Genomic DNA, 24,398 nt, shown 5'->3' on the forward strand with positions numbered 1-24,398 from the left:
GAAGATGGATGAAGATCCAGCCATCAGATCTTGAGATAAGCGGTCTAGATCACTTAAGATTGAGATGATAACTTGACAGTAGACAACGCTTTTTAAAAATCGTTGTTGTAGACACTAAAAAAAAGGCTAATAGACAACGCTTTTTACGAAGCGTTGTCTTTGATCCAAAAAAATCACTAATAGACAACGGTTTTTAGAAAAGCGTTGTCTATTAATAAGAAAATAATGAAATAGACAACGCTTTTCACTAAAAGCGTTGTTAAAAAAAAATAGACAACGCTTTTTAAAAAAAGCGTTGTCGTTTAAGTGTTGTAGAATCACAATTTTCTTGTAGTGAATTTCTCCTCCAAGGACTTGTATTTCATTCAGATAAGCCATCATTTTGAGGATATGATCCCTTACGGGTGTCCCCTCAGACATGGTGGCTGTCATTAACTTCCTCATTGCCTCTTGCCTAGCAGTCCGACTCTGGTGCCCAAAGAGTTCTTTGAGATTGTTCATTATATCATAAGCTGTTGATAAATCTTGATGCTGATGTTGCAATACATTTTACATAGATGCCAAAATATAACACCGCGCCATCTCATCAGCTTTTACCCATTTCTTATGATACTCAATCTCCTCTGGGGTAGAGTCACCGTCAGGTGCATCAGGGCAAGCCTCAGTCAGTACAAACTTATAGCTTTCAGCAGTAAGAACTATGTCCAAGTTTCTTTTCCAATCAATATAGTTGGGACCAGTAAGTTTGTTCTCTTTCAGTATAATGGCTAGTGGGTTGAAATTCATCCTAAGAATCACAAAAGTAAACTTTGGTCAAGACTCTAAATTTAGAATAATATTGATTCCTCAAACAATACTATTTTAAATTAACCAACACCTCAAATCACCGTGAATATTGCATGCCACGTTAGTGTGGACGTATACAAATTCATCATTTGTAAGAGGAGGGTGTGACCCATTAACTTTATTATCTTGTCATCCTAACTTTATGACAAATAAAATTAATAGTTGGTTTCACTTTGGTCACACAAGACAATAGTAGTGACTCCGTTGGGGAGGATACTATTGAATGCGTCTAAGTGTATACCATTACTTGATACTAAGTCCATTAAATAGGATTGTGCCCCTTCAGTTGGAAAAGATCACACGCTCCTAAATAATTTCCTTTAACCATCCATAAAAGGAAGTTTGATCTAGTGATCCGCAACAAACCCATCCGTTGTAGAGGGAGACACTCAGAGCCAACACGCAAGCTTGTTGCATCACTTACAAACCAGTAATTGAGACCATGGGATTTATTAAAATCCCTCTCCCACTTAGTTATTTAGAAATGAGAATTTTAACCTATGCTAGCATTCATCACATGCATATAAACATCATAGTAAATAAAAGCAATAAATTTGGAAATTAATTTTCCAACTATTATGGCCTTTTCCATCACTGTCTTCAGTATGCTCCAACCCTAGCTGCTGCCATCTTGCATCTCATTCTGCTGCGCCTCTGGTGCTCCAAAAGTACCTCACCTCGCAACAATCCGATCCGCGACAAAAATAGAATTTTACATATATCGATCCTATATTCCACGAGGGAATGTACATGTATTCTAGATCGAAAATAAAATTCTAAAAATAATACAGCTCCTGCTGTATTTTATACATACAATCATGCACACAAATAATGCCCTTGACATGTCCATGGGTTCAATCACACAAAATATCAATAAGCCATAATAGTTGGAGCCTGCAACCAAAGAGTTAGCACATCCTACTATTTTCCTGCCTAAATTATGTATGACATGTGCATAACCTATTTGAATTCTAAAAGTACACAGAGGCAAACCCTAGCTCTGATACCAATTGTTGGTTAAACCTAGGAAAACGTACCGGTTCCACTGTACAAAATTTTTTGTACAAATGTCGAACCTTTCCTTAAATAACCTATTGTGTTCTTTAGAAGTTAAATAAGGAATCGCAAATGGAACTTAACATCATTGATTCCAAATTTAACTTATCTGTTCTTAATGGTTTAGATTTGAATTGCAAGCGAAACTTAACACTATTGATTCAAATCTACCTAGGTTATTAATCCCATAAATATTAATTTCCAAAATTGGCTTCCAGGACTGCATGGCGAGGCACATGGCCTTCTTGGATATGGGAGCAACCACCACCGCCTAGGCAAAGCCTTTTAAGGAAAGCTAATATTTATTTCCTTAAATAACTCTAGGTTAACCAAAAGGAACAATCGAATCACAAATTCGAAAAAAAAACACAAAATCGAAAAATAAATTTGATAAACTAGATCAATTGCCTCTTGTATTTAGAATTCATACAAAGAAAAATAACTAGTATGATGCGGAAGAAAAATACTAGTTATACCTTCTCTTTGTAAGCTAATGACCTCGAGATCTTCTGCCGTATTCCTCGCCTCGCCTTGGATGTCGTGTGGGCGACGATCCTCCAAGATGAACACCACCCAAAAGCTTCCTCCTTCTTCTTCTAAAATCCGGCCACCACCACCACCAAGGAGAAGAGAGCAAAGGGAGAGGAAGAAGGGAGAGGGCTAGCCACCAAGAGATAACCCAAGCAAAAGAATAAGAGTTGTGTCTCATGAAGCCCCCTCACCCCTTCTTTTATATTACTTGCCCAAGGCAAATAAGGAAAAACCTTTTACAAAAAATAAAATCATCCAAGAGTTTTTCCTTTTTCCTTTTTATTTTTCCCTTTCTTTCCTCTTGATTGAATCAATCACCAATCAATGGTTATGATCAATCCTATTTGGTTTAGGATTGAATTTGGTTTAATCCTATTGGATGACCCTTGCTTGGGCACGAAGCAAGGTGGCCGGCCACAATTAAAAGGAAAGGAAAAATAATTATTTTTAAAATTTTACAAGAAGAAATCCTCTTATAAAATTTACAAGCTCTCTTTCCTAAAGTATGAGTTAAAAAAGGAAAGTTTCTAAAAATTAAAACCATGTTTTAAAATTTAAAAACTCTCTTATAAAATTTCCTTTTTTAACATGGTGATAGAAAATTTAAATTTTAAAACTTGTTTTCCTCCTTTTTTTTTCTAAACCATAAGAATGGTTAAAAAAGGAAAGTTTTAAAATCTTTTAAATTCTCTATTTAAACATGTGGCCTAAATCAAATAAGGAAAGTTTTAAAAAATTAAAATCTTTCTTTTAAAACTTATAGTTTTCTACAAAGAGAAGATTTTAAAAAATTCAAAACAACCCTCCCTTTTTGAATTATTATGGTCGGCCCCTACAAGCTTAGTCACCAAGCTATAGGGTCGACCCCTTTCAAGAGGATGTGGCCGGCCATTGCTTGGTCACCAAGCAATGATCCGACCCCCTTCTTGGACACCAAGAAGAGCCTTACATTTGGATGGACTTGAGGCTATAATGAGGCTACGACAGGGACCTAGAGGAGAAATTGGTTTTGGCCTTCCGATGAGCTTGAGTATCCCGTGTTCGCCCTGAACACACAACTCAAGTTCATCGATAATAACTCATTCCACTAGAGAGTTATTACCGCACTACCGCACCAATCCCAAATTACATTATGGGCTCCTTCTTATCATGAGTGTGTTAGTCTCCCTGTATTTAAGATTACGAATGTCCACTAATTAAGTAAGTTACTGACAACTCACTTAATTAATAACTAACTCCAAGAGTAGTACCACTCAACTTTATTGTCATGTTGGACTAGGTCCACCTGCAGGGTTTAACATGGTAATCCTTATGAGCTCCTCTTGGGGACATTCTCAACCTAGATAACTAGGACACAGATTCCTTCTATAATCAACAATACACACTATAAGTAATATCATTTCCCAACTTATCGGGCATATTGATTTATCGAGCTAAACCTCACCCTTTGATAAATCAAAGAAATAAATATTAAATATATGTGCTTGTTATTATATTAGGATTAAGAGCACACACTTCCATAATAACTAAGGTTTAGTTCTTTTACTAAGTCAGTACAAAAGAACATACTTAAATGATCCTACTCAATACACTTAAAGTGTATTAGTGTAATTTATTAGTCAAGATAAACTAATACTTAATTACACTATGACTATACTGATAGTTTGTTCTTTTCTATCTTAGTCGCGAGCCACTGTTTATAATTTATAGAGCACTGACAACATGATCTTCTGAGTGTGACACCACACTCCATATTGTCTACTATATAAATTAATTGAACAATTATATTTAATAAATGCAGATATTGACCAATGTGATTATTTTATTTTAACAAATAAATGTTTACAAAAGCTAGGATTTTAGTATACACTCTAACAGCAATAAGTTAGTAAGTGTTGAGCAGGAAATAATCAAGTAAATATAAAAACAATGTACATACTCCAGTGGCCTTCTAGGTATGGTTATCCCCAAGCTCCCTCGGGGAGATGGTCACCCGCAGGCCCTAGCATCGGCCCGCACTTGTGCCAACAACCCTTTGATCCGAATTGGGTGCTCGGGGGAACATGGCTCGACATCATCTGGGTGGCGCCACTCTTCAGTGGACAAGTGGATGATGGTCGTTATGTGTCTCTGGTCGCTCGGACCACAAGCCTCGGAAGTCGCTTTGCCCATGGACTTGGACATCGGGGATGGCCGGATAGAAGATACTTGTGCGGCCAGCAAAGAGGAGTGAGGAGGCATATATGAGACAGGCAGTGCGCATATGGTCCCCGACGACAACCCAGGCAGAGAAGGTGTCTGGTCGGATGATAAGGATGTAGGAAGCGGGACAACTGCCGGCTCGAGAACTGTGGGTGATGAGGTGTTACCCCGCTCGAAGGATGGGCGCGAACTGATACAAGTGGGGGGCTACAAGACAGAAGTGGCTAAGTGGGAAGAAGCTTCCCCGTGGTGCCTCTTGCGTTATATTAGAGGTTCGCCGAACGTAGCCGACTCTGAGGGTACCGCAATCGACAGCATTGAAGGCCGATCAGGAGGGAAGGGCTATCGTAACCGTCGCATCGCTAGCAGCTGTCTGACTTGCTCCAGCCTCGCTAGCCGGCATGTGGGTCCCTCCAACTTTGCCAGTCGGGTCGTCGGATTACTCGATCGGCTGCAGGCTGCAACTCTACAATTCGACAACGCCCGCGGTGTTAATCTCTGCATCTGCGAGCCTGCTCTTGCAGCTCAGACGCGTCCTCAGCATGATTTGAGCTAAAAAAAAGGAGGAAAAATCAATTAAAGTCACTTTTCTGGCATATCCTTTCATAGGATAATTTAGAGAATGTTCTCATGCCTTGAGGAGCATGCACGTCGCCCGCTGGGGCGCTATATAAAGAGGGGGTCCATGCACTGGTGGAGATACGCATTATTCACTATTCACATCTATGCTTACTGTTGTTTCGTTTCCTTCCATCTTTTCAGTGACTGACTCGAGTGTCGGAGGGCCAACGCTGGGAACCCTTTCCTTAACTCGACACTAATGTTTCTTATATTGTAGAGTGGAACGAGGTCTATACATAGTTAACCCAGAAGCCACAACCCTAATTAACCTTCTTCACAACACTAATATATTAGAATGACCATATTGTCATTCTAATATATAGACACGATGGAAGTATGTTTACTCTCCCATGTTGATTTATTTTTTCTAATTTATCTGTTTCTAATGATATGGGATAGTTATGGGGAACGTTAAGGTGATGAATTTTAACTTTTTGTAGAACCAAATATCTTTATGATTTTGCTTCATCAATGGAGATAATGACTTAGTGTTCCAAATTCACAATGTTACCTCCCATCCACTTATAACCATATAGATTATATATATATATATATATATATATATATTGATTCGGTGATGGGGGAGTGCCCCATCCCGTTGTCATGATGGAGGTTAGCGCCATGGTGGGAGCTAGCCAAGGCGGTCAAACGCCCCCAGACCACTTGCCGATCGAGTAGCTTGCTCGCCGATCGGGATAAAGAAGACCCAATTCGACATCATAACAGCTCAGCGAGGTTCCCAGCTTCCGACACTCAGAAAAACTACTAGGCATCTGCAAGGGCACACTGAGCGGCTTCCTCGCTCGACCTCATATGGAGTTGCAAGAACAGAGCAGATTTACGACAGCTATGAAGAAATAGAAGGGCAGCCGAGCGACTTTCTCAGGACAGCGGAAGCGCAGGTCGAGCGGCCTCCTCGTTCGGCCAGAGAACACACTCATCCAAGCCGAGCAGCTATCCCGCTCGACCCAGTAAAAAACACTGCTAGCTGGATATTATCTTTTTGGGAGCATCTGTCGCTGACAGGCGGCATGGTCGGCGACTAATTCAAACAGAATTGTTAGAGTGTATACTAAAAGCCTACCCTTTTGTAAACATTTTATTTTGAAATAAAGAATCACATTGGTCAAATGTCTACATTTATATGCTAAGTGTAGTTGTTCAATTAATTTATATTGTAGATAACATGGTGTGTGGTGTCACACACAGAAGATCATGTTATCAATTCCTTATAAATTATAAACAGTAGCTCATGACTAAGATGGAAAGGAACAAACCATTAGAATAGTCGTAGTGTAATTTGATATTAGTTTATCTTAACTATAGAATTACACTAGTACATTCTAAGTGTATTGAGCTGGACCATTTAAGGTAAATTTTTTTATACTGACTGAATAAAAGAACAAAACCTTTGTTATTATGGAAGTGTGTACTCTTAATCCTGATATTAAAACAAACACCTATATCTAGTACTTATTTATTTGACTTATCAAAGGGTGAGATTTAGTTCGATAAATCAAGAGACCCGATAAGTTGGGAAATGATATTACTTTTAGTGTGTGTTGTTGATTATAGAAGGAAACTGTGTCCTAGTAATCTAGGTTGATGATGTCCTCAGGAGGAGCTCATAAGAATTGTCATGTAAACCCTGCAGGTGGACTTAGTCCGACATGATAATGAAGTTGAGTGGTACTACTCTTGGAGCTAGATATTAATTAAGTGAGTTGTTAGTAACTCATTTAATTAGTGGACATTCTATATCTTAAACACAGGGAGACTAACACACTCATAATAAAGAAGGAGCCCAAAATGTAATTTGGGATTGGTGCGGTAGTTCAATAATAATTCTTTAGTGGTATGAATTATTATTAATGAAATTAAGTTGGGTGTTCGGGGAGAACACGGGAAGCTTAATTTCATCGGGAGACCAAGACCAATTCCTCCTCTCGATCCTTATCGTAGCCTCTTATATATAGAGAATTATATCCACCAAATACCCACTTCTTACACACCCTTAGGTGGTCGGCTAAGCAAGTTTGGAACCCAAGCTTGGGCCGGCCAAGCCAAAGGGATAAGCCATTAAGGTTTGGCCGACCCTAGCTTGAGTCCAAGCTTAGGTGGCCGACCACATATAAAATAAAAGGGATTTTATTTTTTAAAAATTTTCTTATGTGGATATCATGGTTTTAAAAGAGAGTTTAAAATTTAAATCTTTCCTTTTATAGCTTTCTACAAAAGATTAAGTGAAAGGTTTGATATCTTTCCTTATTTGTAGTTAAAAGGAAGATTTTAATTTTTGATAAAATTTTCCTTTTTTGTAACCATCCTCATGATTTAAAAGAGAGTTTTAAAATTAAATCTTTCCTTTTATAGTTTCTATGAAAGATTAAGAAAAGATTTGATATCTTTCCTTATTTGTAGATTGAGAGGAAGATTTTAATTTTAAAGATAACTTTCCTTTTTGGAAATCATCCATATGTTTTAATAGAGAGATTTTAATTTATAAAATTTCTTTTATAAACTAACCATGAAGGGAAAATTAATAGAGAAATTTTTATTTTTAAAAATTTCCGGAAACAGATAAGGAAGTTTTAATTTTGTGTTTAAAACTTTCATTGCTTGGATGATTGAGAGATGGCTGGCCACATTAAGTTTGAAAGGGAAATTTTTTATTAAACTTTCCTTTTATTGGCTAAGAGAATAAAGAAGTTTTTATAAAACTTTCCTTATTTGCCAAGACCAATGAATATAAAAGAGAGGGTAGAGGTGCCTCACCTCATAACTCATGTTCTAGTTTTCCTCTCTTCTATTTCTTTGGTTAGTGGCCGACCGTTCTCATCCTCTTCCTCTCCTCCTTTTCTTTTTCATTGGTGGCCGGCGGCATCAACTCTCAAGGAGCTTGTTGGTGGCCGGATTTTGCCTGGAGAAGGAGAGAAAGAAGGTTTTGTTTCTAGCATCCCTTGGAGCTTGGTGGTGTGGCTGAACCTCATCTATTCTTGGAATTCTTGTGGTGACTGAAACTCACAAGAAGAAGAAGGAAGCTTGGGTGGTTCTCGTCTCGGTAGAACGTCACCCACACGATGCCCGAGATAAGAAGAAGAATACGATAGAAGATCAAGAGGTTGTTGCTTACAAAGAAAGGTATAACTAGTAATTGTTTTCCGCATCATACTAGTTTTCTTTGTATAGTTTTTGAAATACCAAACACAAGAGGCATATGATTCTAGGTTTCAAATTTGTGATTCGAGTTTGTGATTTTTGTTTTTTAAATTTGTGATTCGATTGTTCCTTTTGGTTAAACCTAAGGTTATATAAGGAAATTAAATATTAAATTTCGTTAAGAGGTTTGTCGAGGCAGTGGTGGATGTTCCCATACCCAAGAAGGCCAAGTGCCTCACCATGTTTGACCTGGGAACCGATTTCCAAAATTAATATTTAATTGAATTTGTAACATGGGTGGATTTGGATCAATAATGTTAAGCGTCATTTGAGATCAAAGTCTAAAACTAAAAGAACATATAAGTCAAACTTAAAATAAATAATGTTAAGTTCCGTTTGCGATCCAAGTTTAATTTCTAAAGAACACAATAGGTTGTTAGGAAAGGTTCGACACTTGTACAAAATTTTTGTACAGTGGAACCGGTACGATCTTCCGAGTAGCAACCAATAGATCATACGGCAGAAGCTTCCACTATCACTTCAGAGATACGCTCGACTCGTTAAGGTATTGTGTCAGGGACACTTTACTGATACATCCTTTCAGGGAAAGCTTCGAGAAGCATGCACACCTTGGGAATCATGCACGCGCGCTACAGAGCCCTATATAAGGGGGGGGGTCCAAGCTTCTGTAGAGGTATGCGATAATCTACTGTTGCTTCTACTATTCGCTACTTTGCGTTGCTTTCACATATCGCCGGTGACTGACTTGAGCGTCGGAGGGCCATCGCCGGGGACCCCTTTCCTGGCTCGACACTGACGCAACTTTGGTTGCAGGATCTCGAGGAGGTGACACACAGTCAACTGAAGTGCCACGTCCCCAGCTTCCGTCATCTCAACTATCGGACAGGATCCAATTTGGATCTCGAGGAGGCGAAACACGGTCAACCGGAGTGCCACGCCCTCAGCTTCCGTCACTCGACTATTGGACATGATCAAATTTGGCGCCGTATGTGGAAACGCAACCTGTGTCCCAGCTGAGAGGATGGAAGATGTTGGACGACTTCACACAGTGATGCTCACACAAGAAGAACTCGACCTACTCGTGCAAGCCCAAGCGCAGAAAATAGTCGAGCAACAACAACAAAAGGTGCTAGCTGATCGGCAAGCATAGTAAGTAAAGTCTGTAGCAGGAGGTCGAGTAGCACGAGAGGACAGCCCAGAGCAACTCTCTATCTGGGGGCAGAACAGGTCGTCGACCGACATGCATGGTGAGACACCACCCGTGCCCATACCTTTTCATCGGGACTGTTCCAAACACCCTCGAAGACAGCTCAAGCCCACCAAGAGCGGGGATCTTCTTCGGACGAAGCGCTCGTTCGAGATGCACGAAAGGGCAAGGCGCCTCGGGGCAACACTTCTCCTAAATGGATCAATTGCCGGTTCTCCGAGGACATATTGCGAGATCCTCTCCCTAAGCACTACACCTCGCTGGCGATCAGGTCCTACAACAGTTCGACCGATCTAGATGATCATCTGGATAGGTTCGATAATGAGGCCACACTCCACCAGTACACGGATGAAGTGAAATGTCGAGTCTTCCTCACCACACTTTCCCATTCAGCGCAATGCTGGTTCAGAAGGTTGTCGAATGGATCCATATGAAGCTTCAAAGATTTTTGAACGGTCTTCTTACACTATTTCGTGAGCAACAAAGGCTATCAAAAGACAAGCGTCAGCCTATTTTCCTTGAAGCAAGGGTTGAGAGAAGCTCTACGAGCCTATATTCAGTGCTTCAATCAGATGGCCATGGATATCCCTTCAGTCTCATCTGAGACCATGATGAATGCATTCACTCAAGGGCTCGTTGAAGGAGACTTCTTCCGATCGCTCTTAAGGAATCCTCCCAGAGATTATGATCACATGCTCAAAAGGCCAACGAGTACATCAACGTGGAGGAGGCCCAAGCGGCTAGAAGGAAGGAGACGCTAGCCGAACACTTGGTGTTGACCGAACGCCGACCGATGAGCAACCACTAGCAGCCTAAGGGGCCAAGACCCGAAGGAGGGTGGCCACATGAGACAAGGATGCATGCCATGCAACATGTCGCTTCCGGCCGACCGAAAGTATCAAAGGGCAAGGTATGGACACCTATGTTTTGCTCTTTCCACCAGCTCGTGTCGCACAACACACGCGATTGCCGAGGATTGACGGCCATCGTTAGTCGACCGGCTCAGTGAAACTATCGTCGTCGATCCCTCTCTCCCGATCGGCGGTATAGACATCAATCCACTAGGCAACGAGACGCGGGAAGATCGCCCGAGCGACAACACCAATGAAGAGAGCATGCTGAGCCTGCCCAGAGTCGGGACGACCGAAGTAGGCCCTCTACTCGGGAGGAAGAGAATCGCAGCAATGCCGCCCGGGGAGAAATAAACATCATCTCCTATGGTCCGACAAGCGACGATTCCAATCAAGCTCGGAAGTCGTATGCGCGACGAATGGATATACATGCGGTGGGGTGCAACCAGGAGAAGGCGAGCGGGCCCGAGATCAGCTTCGGACCCCGAGACTTGGAGGGAGTCGAGATCCCTCACGACGACACCTTGATCATCCGTGCGATGATCGCTAATTATACCATTCACCGTATCTTTGTTGACACAGGAAGCTCAGTGAACATCATTTTCAAGAAGGCGTTCGATCAGCTACAGATCGATTGGGTCGAGCTGTTGCCTATGACAACCCCACTGTACGAGTTCACCGGCAATGAAGTATTGCCGATCAACCAAACAAGATTGGCCATTTCACTCGGAGAAGAACCGCTCAGGAGAACCCGAACCACAAACTTCATCGTGGTGGATGCCCCCTCAGCTTATAACGTCATCCTGGGCCGACCGACCCTCAATGAGTTTCGGGAAATAGTCTATACCTACTGCCAAAAGATCAAGTTCCTGGTATATGACTGGGTAGGAGAGGTCAAGGGTGATCAACTAGCTACTCGGCTCTGCTATGTCGAGATGGTCAAAACCGAAGCTAAGTCCGCTCAGAAGACTCCACGGCTAGAGGTAAACACTGTTACTAAAAAACCTCCTGCCCTAGTCTATGAAAAGAAAGAGAAAGTCCAAATCCATCCTTACCGAGCGGAGGCTTTTAGAGCTGGACTTGGTGGACGAAGCGCGCGCTAGAGCAGTCGTCCGACTAATAGTATATCGGTAGTGGATGAAGCAAGCCTACAATCGAAGGGTGATCTCGAGGTCCTTCCAAGTCGGCGACCTCGTATAGAAGAAAGTCAAGCTAGTCTAGGGCATCACCAAGCTCGAAGCTCGATGGGCAGGGCCTTTCAAGGTTGTGGAAAAGCACCGCTCGGGTGCTTATTATCTAGAGGACGAGACGAGAAGGCGGCTCGAACGACCATGGAGCACAAACCATCTCCAACCCTATTAGGCCGGATGAGAGGTGCGCAAGTATCGTGTATTTATACATTCTTGTATGCCTTCTCTGAATGCAGGGCCAAAAAAAAGATTTCTAAGCTACATGTCGAACGACTACATCAAATCGTCGAGCGACGACGTTAAACCCTAGTCTTCACCAAATTGTTGAGCAGCGACATTAAACCTGTAGGATCGAAAAGAATTTAGATATCTCCACAATGACATGATATTGTCCACTTTGGGCCTAAGCCCTCATGGTTTTGCTCTTGGGCTCTACCCAAAAGGCCTCATGCCAATGGAAATATCTTTTCTCTTATAAACCCATGATTTTTCCCATGTGTTTCCAATATGAGACTATGTTTGCAACCTTGCAACCCCAATAATCCCCCCCTCAAACAAAGGACCATAGGCTTCCCACGTCCAATCCTCGACCCACCAGGTCTTCCTGCCCCTCGGTCCACCCGACCTACTAGGACTTCCTGCCTGGTGTCTGGTCCTCTTGATCCGAACATAGGAGCCCCCACTTTCTTTGTTCGAGGTCAATATTGTACCCACATGACTCAATCAGGCCATAGCTCTTGTGCACAGTCGGCGGTTAAACCTTCTGGCAATCCGGGCTCTGATACCAATTGTTGGATCGAAAAGAATTTAGATATCTCCACAATAGCATGATATTGTCCACTTTGGGCCTAAGCCCTCATGGTTTTACTCTTGTGCTCTACCCAAAAGGCCTCATGCCAATGGAGATATCTTTTCTCTTATAAACCCATGATTTTTCCCATGTGTTTCCAATATGGGACTATGTTTGCAACCTTGCAACCCCAACAAAACCCTCGTCTTTGTCAAATCGTCGAGCGGCGACATTAAACCCTCGTCTTCATCAAATCATCGAGCGATGATATTAAACCCTAGTCTTCGTCAAATCATCGAGCAGCGACGATAAACTCTCATCTTCGTCAAATTGTCGAGCGGTGACATTAAACCCTAGTCTTTGTCAAATCGTCGAGCGGCGACGTTAAACTTTCATCTTCGTAAAATCATCGAGCGGCGACGTTAAACCGTAGTCTTCGTCAAATCGTCGAGCGGCGACGTTAAACTCTAATCTTCTTCAAATCGTCGAGCGACGACGTTAAACTTTCGTCTTCGTCAAATCGTCAAGCGGCGACGTTAAACTCTCATCTTCGTCAAATCATCAAGCGGCGACGTTAAACTCTCATTTTTGTCAAACTATCGAGCGGTGACGTTAAACTCTCATCTTCGTCAAATTGTCGAGCGGCGACATTAAACCCTAGTCTTCGTCAAATCGTTGAGCGGTAACGTTAAACTCTAGTTTTCGTCAAATGGTCGAGCGGCGACGTTAAACTTTCATCAATTCTCGTCTTCATCAAACCGTCAAGCGGCGACGTTAAACTCTCATCTTTGTCAAATTGTCGAGCAGCAACGTTAAACTCTAGTTTTCGTGAAACCGTCGAGCGGCGACGTTAAACTCTAGTCTTCGTCAAATCGTTGAGCGGTGACATTAAACTCTAGTCCTCACCAAATCGTCGAGCGGCAACGTTAAACTCTAGTCCTCACCAAATCGTCGAGCAACGACGTTAAACTCTAGTCTCCACCAACCGTCGAGCGCGACGTTAAACCCAAGTCTTCACCAAATCGTCGAGCAGCGACGTTAAACGCGTGTCCTCACTAACAGTCGAGCGGCGACCTTAAATCCGAGCTCGCCCCTAAGGTCAAGCGCTTGGTTATAGACACGAGATCAGGGGCATTTATAGTCGAAGATAAAAAAGATTATGAAAGGAAATGCATCGCAGAATGGGCGCGCATATATTAAAACAGAAATTTTCAAGATTACATTTCAAGATCATAGTTGTAGGATAAAAACAAAAGCTGGGCCAAACGGGCGAAATTACATTTAGACGAAAATTTACAACGCTCAGCCTCACTCAAGGTAGTCTAGAGCGTCGTTAGGTAGTGACTCAGTCATCTTATCCCGACTGATAACTTTGTCCTTCAAGGTCTCGGGAAGATGGCCCCCACCTTGAGCTGGCTGATCATCTCGTCTATTGCGAGGTTGTAGAGCCGGAGATAACGGGCGACGACTTTATCATTGAAGGTGTCCGAGCGGATGTAGTTCTGTCTCGGTGTTGCAAACCGACTCGGCTCAGCATCCTGATAAATCTTCATCGCCGCTCAGGAGCCCTCCAGCTCGGCCTTCACCTTCCTTAGCTCATCCTGGGCCAGCTTCAGTGCTACGCCCTTATCGGAGAGCTGGCCATGGAGCTCAGTTTCCCACGCCAACCGGCTCACTCGCTCGATCACCATAAAGTCTTCAACCTCTTTGAGCTTGCTGGCGAGATCTCTGGCCTCCTTGTTCTTCAGTTCCAGGTCCTCGATGGCCCAGTTCTTCCTAGTGATGGCCGACTCAATCTTCTTGTCAAAAGTACTGACCTACTTCTTGAGTCAGCCCAGCAGCTCCTCCTAGCCAGAGGTTTTAGCCCGTTCGGCATCTAGGAGTTTGGTTGCCTTCTCCAGGTCGTCCTTCATCTTGGCCATCTCCCTCAAATCGGTGGCAGGTTGGCTGTTAGAGACTTGGAGCTTCCGGAACTCATCCTCCAGATGAGGTAACCTGTGGCACATGGCCAGACTCTCCACCCAATACTACAAACAGGTAAAAGGATTAGAGTCGATCGGAGGAAAGGTAATCACAAAGAGCTTACCCCTGTTGTCATTTGGGTATGACTGTTGGCGAGTGCGCCCGGGGGTATCACCGCCGCTTGGGCTCGTGCTTCTTCCCAAACTTGGGCTAGCGGACCTCGGATGATGACTTGATGCTCAGGAGTACTCGATCGGGCGCTCGACTCGCTGTACTCCTCCGTTGGCAGGTGAAGGATCACCGTGACGGATCGTCGACCGCCCGGAGCCGAGTGGGCCGAGGTTGCTGGGCCAGCCAACCGGGACACAAATGTCAGGAGGATGGTCGATCGTCGAACCCTCGATGGTCGCAATGGAGGTATGGAAGCCAGGGGCTCCGCAGCGATAGGCTCCCGCGATAGCTCGACCACCGAAGGAGTACGATCGGAGGATGTCTCGGGCGTGGTCTTAGGAATCACGGAGGGATTCGAGGTATCAACCTCGACCCTTTCGGTAGATTCCACCGCCAAGGCAGTAGAGCATGAAGACTCTGTTCGACGCCTTTTACGCCTTAGAAACAACTCGCCGGAGGAATCCGAACTCTCTGAGCGGACGATGGGCACTTGCTCGGATGGTTGCTTCGAGCCGCCGACGACCTCGACACTAGGGGCTTGGCTAGCTACCCCCCCCCCCCCCCCCGACTTGCCAGGGTGGGAGTCACTGCACTCTCATCTTGAGAGACGACCGGTTGTAGGCCGCGGTTCTCCAATTCCCAACCACGATCGCCTTGATCTCAGCGTTCTAAAGCTTCACAAGGCTGGATATCCAAGTGCGCAGCATGACTTCAGCTGCAAAAGAAGCAAAAGAATCAGTTAGAATCAAAGGAAAAATGTACATGGAATCTCTTACCTAAGCCGGTCGGGAGTTCGGTGTGGATCGAACTCAAGCTAAAAATGTACAACACGCACTCAAGCAGTAGCTAGTGGATGTCATACTTCTGGTCGGTCAGCATGGAGGAGGAATGAAGGTAGTTCGAGTGGCTCTTATATTTCTTCAGATCGGGTTGAGGTGGTAAGCCGACCTGCCAGAGAGTCTGGAAGATCGACCATTCGGGGAGGCGTACAAAAAAGAAATATTTCTTCCAATGTTTATTGAAAGTTAGTATTTTGTCGAAGAAAACCAACTCGATTCGAGACTGAAATAGGAAGGTACCCAATTCGGACTGTTTGGGGTAATAGAAGTAGTGGAAGGCTCGAGGAGTCAAAGGGATGCCGTGCAGCCGGAACAACTCAATGACACCGCACAGAAGGCGAAAGGAATTCGGTATAAGTTGTGGAAGGGGAACATGGAAATAATTACAGACTTCGATGATGAAGGGATGGATAGGGAAGCGGAGACCAACCACAAATTGGTCCTGGAACAGACAGATGGTGTCGGTCGGCGGTGCATTTGGTTGATCGGATGAGGAAGCTAAAATGATCTCATGATCAGGGGGAATCTCAAAAGTGTTCTTAAGGTTCTCAGTGTCACCCTCATCGAACCGGGTCTCCATGGTGGTGTACCAGAGTCCGGGAGGGGGGTTCGACGACTGAGAAGAGCTCACCATTGTGATTGAAAGCAAAAATAGCAGAGGAAATGCGAACGAAGAAGAAAAAAGATCACCAGAAAGACACCGAGAACAAGAAGAGGCCGACGATCGAAAGAGAATAAGAGAAGGAAGCTTACGGGACGAGGATCGTCGGAGCAGAAATAGAGAAGTGGCCGAAAACACACAGAACTGCCGCAGAACGCACACAGAACCGCCGGAGAACGCGCACAAGATCGTCGGCAAATGCAAGCGCAGGAGCACGAGGGTGAAGAAGGCGGTGAGGCGGTGAGCTCATATACCCTGGGCTCGGCCGACCGGAGCCATTCAATCTAGGTCACGAAAACCTATGCGAAGATCCGACCATTGAATTTAAACCGTCAAACGTCGCCATCAATACCTATCACGTCAAGCGTGCGGTGGCTGCGGGTATGACACGTGGTGTGCTATCACTAGGTGACAATTAAGAGTGGCATGGGAACCCGCTCTGCCTTAATGAAAAAGGATTTGCATGAATTCTAAGATATTCGGGTAACGTTAGCCGAGCCCCCGCTCGCCTAAGATAGCCAGAGGAAAAATTCTACAAGGGTAAACCCTTGATCTTCTGATCAGATCAAAGAAGCATGATGTTCAACCACGTGCCTACTTTCAAAAGGCCGATCGGCGAGGATCAGGTACAACCTAACCGGAGTCTATACAATGATGAAGGTCGATCAGGAAGAAATCGGCGCGCATTGATACAGACAGTCAGACTGCAGCCTCCTTCGACTAGACTTGAAGGGGAGGCTTGTGATCTGGTGATAGGGGGAAGGCCCCACCCCGTTGCCATGGTGGAGGTCAGTGCCATGGTGGGAGCCAGTCAAGGCGGTTAAACACCCCTAGACCACTTGCTGATCGGGTAGCACACTCGCCCGATCGGGATAAAGAAGACCTGATTCGACATCATAATAGCTCGACGAGGTTCCGAGCTTCCGACACTCAGAAAAATTGTTAGGCATCTGCAAGGGCACGCCGAACGGATTCCCCGCTCGGCCTTATATGGAGCTATAAGAACAGAGTGGATTTACGACAACTATGAAGAAATAGAAGGGCAGCCGAGCGACTTTCTCAAGACAGCGGAGCGCAAGTCGAGCGGTCTCCCCGCTCGGCCAGAGAACACACTCATCTAAGCCGAGCGGCTATCCCGCTCGACCTAGTAAAAGACACTGTTAGCTGGATATTATCTTTTTGGGAGCATGTGCCACTGCCAGGTGGCATGGTCGGCGGCTGGTTCAAATAGAAGATCGTACGACAGAAGCTTCTACTGTCACTTCAGAGATATGCTTGGCTCGTTAAGGTATTGTGTCAAGGACACTTTACTGATTCATCCTTTCAGGGAAAGTTTCGAGAAGTGTGCACACCTTGGGAATCGTGCACACACGCTATAGAGTCCTATATAAAGGGGGGTCCAAGCTTCAGCGGAGGTATGCGATAATCTACTGTTGCTACTACTATTCGCTACTTTACGTTGCTTCCACATATCGCCGGTGACTGACTTGAGCGCCGGAGGATCATCGTCGGGACCCCTTCCCTGGTTCGGCACTGACAGAACTGTGGTTGTAGGATCTCGAGGAGGCGACACACGGTCAACTGGAACACCACGTCCCCAGCTTCCGTCACCTCGACTATCGATATATATATATATACCAAATATCTTTATGATCACAATGTTACCTCCCATCCACTTTTATATATATATACATATATATATATATATAAAAGAACAGAAAGCAGAGTAAGTAAAAATAGTACTACATCATCACTTTTACTACATCTTTACATTACTGTTATCATTTACTATAATTCCGCAATTCACTACTATAATACTTTTATTTACTGTTTACTATTCACTATTACTATTCACTGTTTCTATTCATTGTTATTATTCACTGTTTAGTATTTACTTCAAACACAACATTATCACTTTTTCTACATCTTTACATTACTGTTATCATTTACTGTAATTCCGCAATTCACTACTATTATACTTTTATTTACTGATTACTATTCACTATTTACTATTTACTATTCACTATTTATTATTAGTATTCACTGTTTAGTATTTACTTCAAATACAACTTCTAAGAAGAAGCATAAAAATAGTAGTATCAGAGCCTTAAGACCCTCCAGGACCTTTTATAAACAAAATACAATTTAAAAACACTCATTACGAATAAGCCATTGAATTCTCTCAACAATTTGCTAAAAGTAAAGACACTGGTTACAGTAACGTTGCACTAGTAAATCCAAGAGACCAAATATTAGTACAACAAAACAACACAATATTGGCACTACTTACTTCCTTACATTATATGCTCACAGTTTTAGAAACTCAACTTCTTACCCTTGAAAGTCATATCTATAAAAACACCCGTACAAGTGATCTCAAAGAGGCCCTAGAAAGTATAAATAAAGACCTTAGTAAATTATCTTTAGGAAAAATAATTACCCGACAACAACCTACTACTTATAAGTTTCTCACATATAAGACCCAGGACCTCATTCCAAATGGATCTACGAACAAAGACACAAGTTGAAAGCTTCTTTGGATTATCACAAACTTTAAGACAACCAAATAGAAACTTATATGTGATTCCAAGGAAATCATCAAAAAATATTGCTACTTATCAATTAGAAGAACTTATAGACATTGAACCTAATTTAGACACCTTTTCTAACGAACAACTAAATACCTTAAATCCAAGGAGAATATATAATCAAGGACTATTATCCTTTTCTACATCACTCTATAGACATCACAGGGCACAACCACTTCATTTACCAGATGGAGGTGAAGAAAGATTTAATCTAATAACTGAAGAATTGGCACGAACACTTTTACAAAGAAAACACCACTACATACATCTAGGACTAATAGTATTTAGCCTAAGAGGACTTACTAGAAAATGTATAGGAGCCAAAGTATTTTTAGTTCTTTACGACTCAAGATTTTCTAACAATGATAAGGTAGTTATTGGACTTATTGAAGTAGATATGAATAGTAATTTAGGAATTACCTATTTCTGTCCAAACTTCAATATGACAATCCCAGACTTTATAGAACATATTAAAATTTTAGTATAAGCCAGAGGATATGGAGACTTTCAAAGACATAATGTCCAAATAGACATAATCTTTCTAGGAAAAACAATGACAAATATTAACAATAGTTTTAAAGTTCAAATTACTAATTATATCATTGAGACCCTTACTACAAAAGGAATTTATTTCTTAAAACCCAAGGACTTTTCATCTACTTTACTTGCCGGATTAGATTGGACTCTTAATTTGGAGCTAAGCACTAAACCACAAACTTTACAACCAATGGAATCCATTATTTATAAAAATAGACGCGGTAGCTCCATAGTAAGATTTCATAATTACAAACCCTCAACATCACAAGAAGAAGATCATGAAGAAAATCAAAATAATATGAACTTAATGAACATAGAATATAGTACACTGGAAACTAATACAAACAACATTGCTGAGAATAATTATTTATTTTATGATGACCTAAATGAATATGTTTACATCCCATTTGAAATAGCTACTTATTTCACTAAAGAAGATTTAGAAGAATTAGAAAAATTTGACCTCCTACACCATAAATTAGAACCTGACTGGATGTTATATTTTGATGAAGATCACAATATAATTGCTAAAAAGCAAGATTACTTTTCAACAGTAAATTTAATGAATCCAGCCGAATCTAGTAGTACTAGTAATTTCAGACCACAACCATTACAAGTAAGATACCCTGAAAACTCTATGAGAACTATGGATTATGGAGAAGAACATCCCCCAAGAACGAAGATTACCCCATATACTAATAACAATCCTTTATTGAGAACAATAGGAAAAAGGTGACCACCTGAAATTACTTATTTTGGCCAAAATTTGGTCTTATTATGTATTGGAGAATGTGATGATCCACAACTTTATGATACCTATTTAGAACAGTGGATAGTCTCTGTTAAAAGAGATTATCAAGCCAGACATGAACTGGACATAGAAATAGGGGAAGCCATGATAAGAGTAGGGGAAAATTACTTAGGCGATGTTGCCAAGGCAGCATGGGAAGCTTATAAAACCACATATCCTGAGGAAGTAGCCAGGATGACCTCACAAGGAAATAACATACTCAATTTTTGTTATACAATTCATAGGTTATTTACCGCCAGAGATGCTAATACTGGATTAGATATAAGACAAAGAGAAGCTATGAGGGACTTAGAACAATTACAACTCTTTAGCTGTAACTGGATCAAACCTTTTTGTAATGACTTCTTAGCATTAACAGCAGTTTCAAGAAACTATTGTAACCCAGAGCTAGGGGAAAGACTCTTTAGCAAACTTCTAGGAGGCTTAGGAAAGGAAATACATAAGGTCTGAACAGATATGAATGTAGCACCACAATACGATAACATTGGAGTGAGAATCCAACACATTATTTCCATACTCAAAGAAAAATGTACTTATATCCACATACAAAAATAACTCAAAAATCAACAATATAGATTTTGTAGCTAGATATATACCCCTCAACAATATGGCCTCACCTAACCTAGGCCAAGACTAAATCATTCATCAAGAACACCAAGAAAATCGGTATCAAGGCCCAAGGCAATAAAACCCAAAAAGACTTACTATGTTAGAAAAAGTAGAGAAAAGAACCCCTATCTTAATAAAGAGAAACATGTGCGAAAATTTAAACCAAAAAAGACGTATGCTAATACCATCACATGGTTCGCCTGTAATGAACCAGGCCACTTATCTTCTGCCTGCCCAAATAAAAAGAATTTATATACTAGAGAAGCAAAGCTAGTTACTTGCACAAATCTTGATTTAGTAGAAGTGCAATTAGATGTTTCTCATACATCCTCCATCTACTCTATTGTATCTGTAGATGACATAGAAGAAGTTAATCCTCCTTCTGACTATAGTCTTGTAAACTCCTTCTTGCAACCTTCATACCAGCAATATAACCTACATCCTGAAAGCCAAAATTACATACCTTATGATACACTAGACAATCTAGTAGAATTATGGGATGAAGTTCCATTTCCAGATGCCAATCTAATATTTAAACAACACAGTACAAAGCCTACAGAAGAACATAACTGTCCACATGAGTGGATACTCAAAACAAGAACTGATAACATTCCTTGTTTCTTTTGTAGCTATTATTCATCTTTAGATAAAAAAGGTACATGTAAGTTATGTAAGAAACAAGCCTGTAATCTTTGCCTTCAACAATTGTTTTCTATTACAATACCTATAAGCCAACTCTCTAAAGGAGGTACTCAAAATTTTTTATTAGAAACAAGAGTCTCTGTTTTAGAAACTCGTATTAATAAATTAGAAACAGAACTAGATACCCTAGATAAACAAATGAAAGAAAACCTTCCTCCACATCCCTCTCAGGCTACTCTTGATAAAGGCAAAGACTTACAACTTACACTAATGGATATGATAGATAGAGATTTGGTCTTTATAAAAGCCTCTAGTATCTGTAATACGGGAAAACTCTAGATATTAGAGTCAAATGTCTGGTAAATATCCATGGCCATGAGTTTACCCTACATGCTTGTCTAGATAGTGGAGCCACCAACTCCACTATAGATGAAAATACACTTCTTTCAGTTTTACCAAAAACTTTTATAAAAACTGCATCACAACCGTTACTAAGTACACAATTTAATGGCCAACAATAAGCTTGCACGCAATTCGTCACCAACACCCATTTGAGATTTTATGACAACTGTGGTAAATATAGCACACCACTTCCACTTTCAAAACTATGGATTAAACCATTATTATATCCTAATATTCACTTAATCGTAGGCTTAAATTTTCTTGTAGCACTAGATAGAGCTTTTCTCCTAACCAAGGATTATGCTCTTTTCTTTTCATCACCCATAATATCCCCAATAGTATCAGACTATCCCTCTGTTGTCCATCCCTTAACCACCAAACCTCACTTAGAACTCCTACCTTCCGACAACACACCATCTTGTTAATGTTCTGTTGGATCGAGAAGCGCTAGAGGGGAGGGGGGTGAATAGCGCTCGTGGCTATTTCAGCAATTTAAAACTACGAGTAGAAACACAACGGAATAAAGAGAACAATCAAACACAGAGACACGAGGAATTACTTCGTTCGGAGCCTATGACGACTCCTACTCGAAGGCTCGCGATCCTTGATCGCTTTCCGTGGGCAACAAGTATAGGCTCGATGAAATGTATAGAATATGAATTACAAATGAGTACGATAATTAAAATTATACTGAACGACAAAATCTAGAGTAATGGCACTCTGGGTCGTCGGGATCTTGAAACCGCACGTTGAGGTCGTTATGTAAGCAGCTTGTAGCAGAAGGATCGCTTAGAATCAATCGTTAAGAGCTGCTGGTCGAGACCCTCTTATAAAGGGTGTTCAAGACGCCTCCATTAGGCTCCAAGGCGCCTCCATTAGGCTCCAAGGCGCCTTGAATCCCTAAGTTTTATCCCGGAAATGACTCTATGATGAAGCTTTGACCACTGCCTTTTATCCATCTCAAGGCGCCTTCATCACTGTCCAAGGCGCCTTAAACCACCTATTCAAGGCGCCTTGAGCTTCCTTCAAGGCGCCTCCATCCCTTCTGGACAGCTGGCTTCGGCTCGCACCCGAGGCGCCTCCAAGCTCCATGGAGGCGCCTCGGTACTGTTCATTCGAGGCTATTCTTTGCACTTTGGTCCCTGCAAGATACATTAATCCCAAATATATCCTGCAGCACAAAGTTAGCACATAAAACATAATAATATAAGTGAACGACAATCATCGGACTGTCCGAGTCTGACTTCGAGTTTCTGATCAAAAACTGTAGGTCAACTCGACGCCTATTGTTCCCTCTACGGGGAACGCGTCCTCACCTACTCCACTAAGTAGATTTACCTGATGCCAGTGCGATCCTCCAGATCGACTGGACTTTTGCTCGGTGCTCGATGCTTCTGGACTTTCTGCTGGACGTCCGCTTCCCGGCTGGTCCAGTCTTTCACCTGGTTCGCAACACCAGGACTTTCCACCTAGGGTTACCCCCCCCCCCCTAGGACTTTTGCCTGAAGCACTCGACCCCACCAAGACTTTCCGCATAGGGTTACTACCCCCTATGACCTAGGGTTACCACCTCCTAGGGTTTTCACCTTACCTAACGACAGTTAGGGCTTTGGCCTAAGTACACTTAGGACTTTCCTGCAATCTCATTCAGACTGTTAGATCACCAACCACCTTAACTTTGAGTCTTTTGCCATTATCAAAACTCGGGTTCGATCGTCCGATGCTTCCCGCACCAACAATCTCCCCCTTTTTTATTATGGCAATCGTAATTCAAAGTTAAGTAAAACAAATGCATAAGATACTTAAAAAGTGTAAGTGAGCAAGCTTAAGTACATAAGTTCAAATACAAGCATAACTTAAGCTAACACTTAAACTTTGTGAAGCTCCCCCTTAATACAGGGCTTTCTTTTTGAATTAGACTTTCTTTTACTTTTTGAATTCCCTACTCTCCCCCTTTGTCATTTATCAAAAATAAGCCAGTTTTAAACAATTTTTAAATTTTTCTTTTTGAAAAACAGATTATGCTTTGAAAAATGGGATAAGTGCTAAGTTGACTTCGAAAAGAAATTTTCACCTAAAATTTCGAAAGCAATGTGTTAAAATTTTGCAAAACTATAATTTTTGATACTTTTAGCGAAGTAAAGAATGAATCTGAAAGGTAACTTAGGAAAATATCTTAGCAAGAATTTATAAAGTTAGGTTTCAAGGTTGGCTAAGTTTGAAAAAGTTTGAAAGTTGCTATATGAATCACTTAGCTAAGCCTTTTGCAAACATTGAATTTTGAAAATATAGCTTAAGTGAAAAGGTACTTAGCTTAATTTGAATAAAAAATAATTATTTTTGAAAAATTAGGAGTAAGAACTTGTTAATTTTTAGGATGAAGAGAGAGTAGCTAAAAATTTAATTTTGGTTATTTTTTCAGTTGGTCCTTAAGTCCAAGCATGAGTCAAGTTAAATAGCAATCAAATTATCTAATTGGTTTTGATCAGGTATCAGAGCCCTAAAGTACAAGCATGCTTAATCTTAATATTTCCATTTCCTTCACCAACTGTCTAACCTTTAGCTACCTGCTGATTGGTTAGAGGGCAGTAGCTTTCACTCAGTTAGTCAAGTTAAGTCATTTAGTCCAGTTAGATTTGACTAAGGCTGGAAGACTTAACTTGATTACTGTTAATAAAATATTTAACGCCCAGACTCATATT

The sequence above is a fragment of the Zingiber officinale genome, chromosome 1A (assembly GCF_018446385.1).
Source record: "Zingiber officinale cultivar Zhangliang chromosome 1A, Zo_v1.1, whole genome shotgun sequence".
Taxonomy (NCBI): Eukaryota; Viridiplantae; Streptophyta; class Magnoliopsida; order Zingiberales; family Zingiberaceae; genus Zingiber; species Zingiber officinale.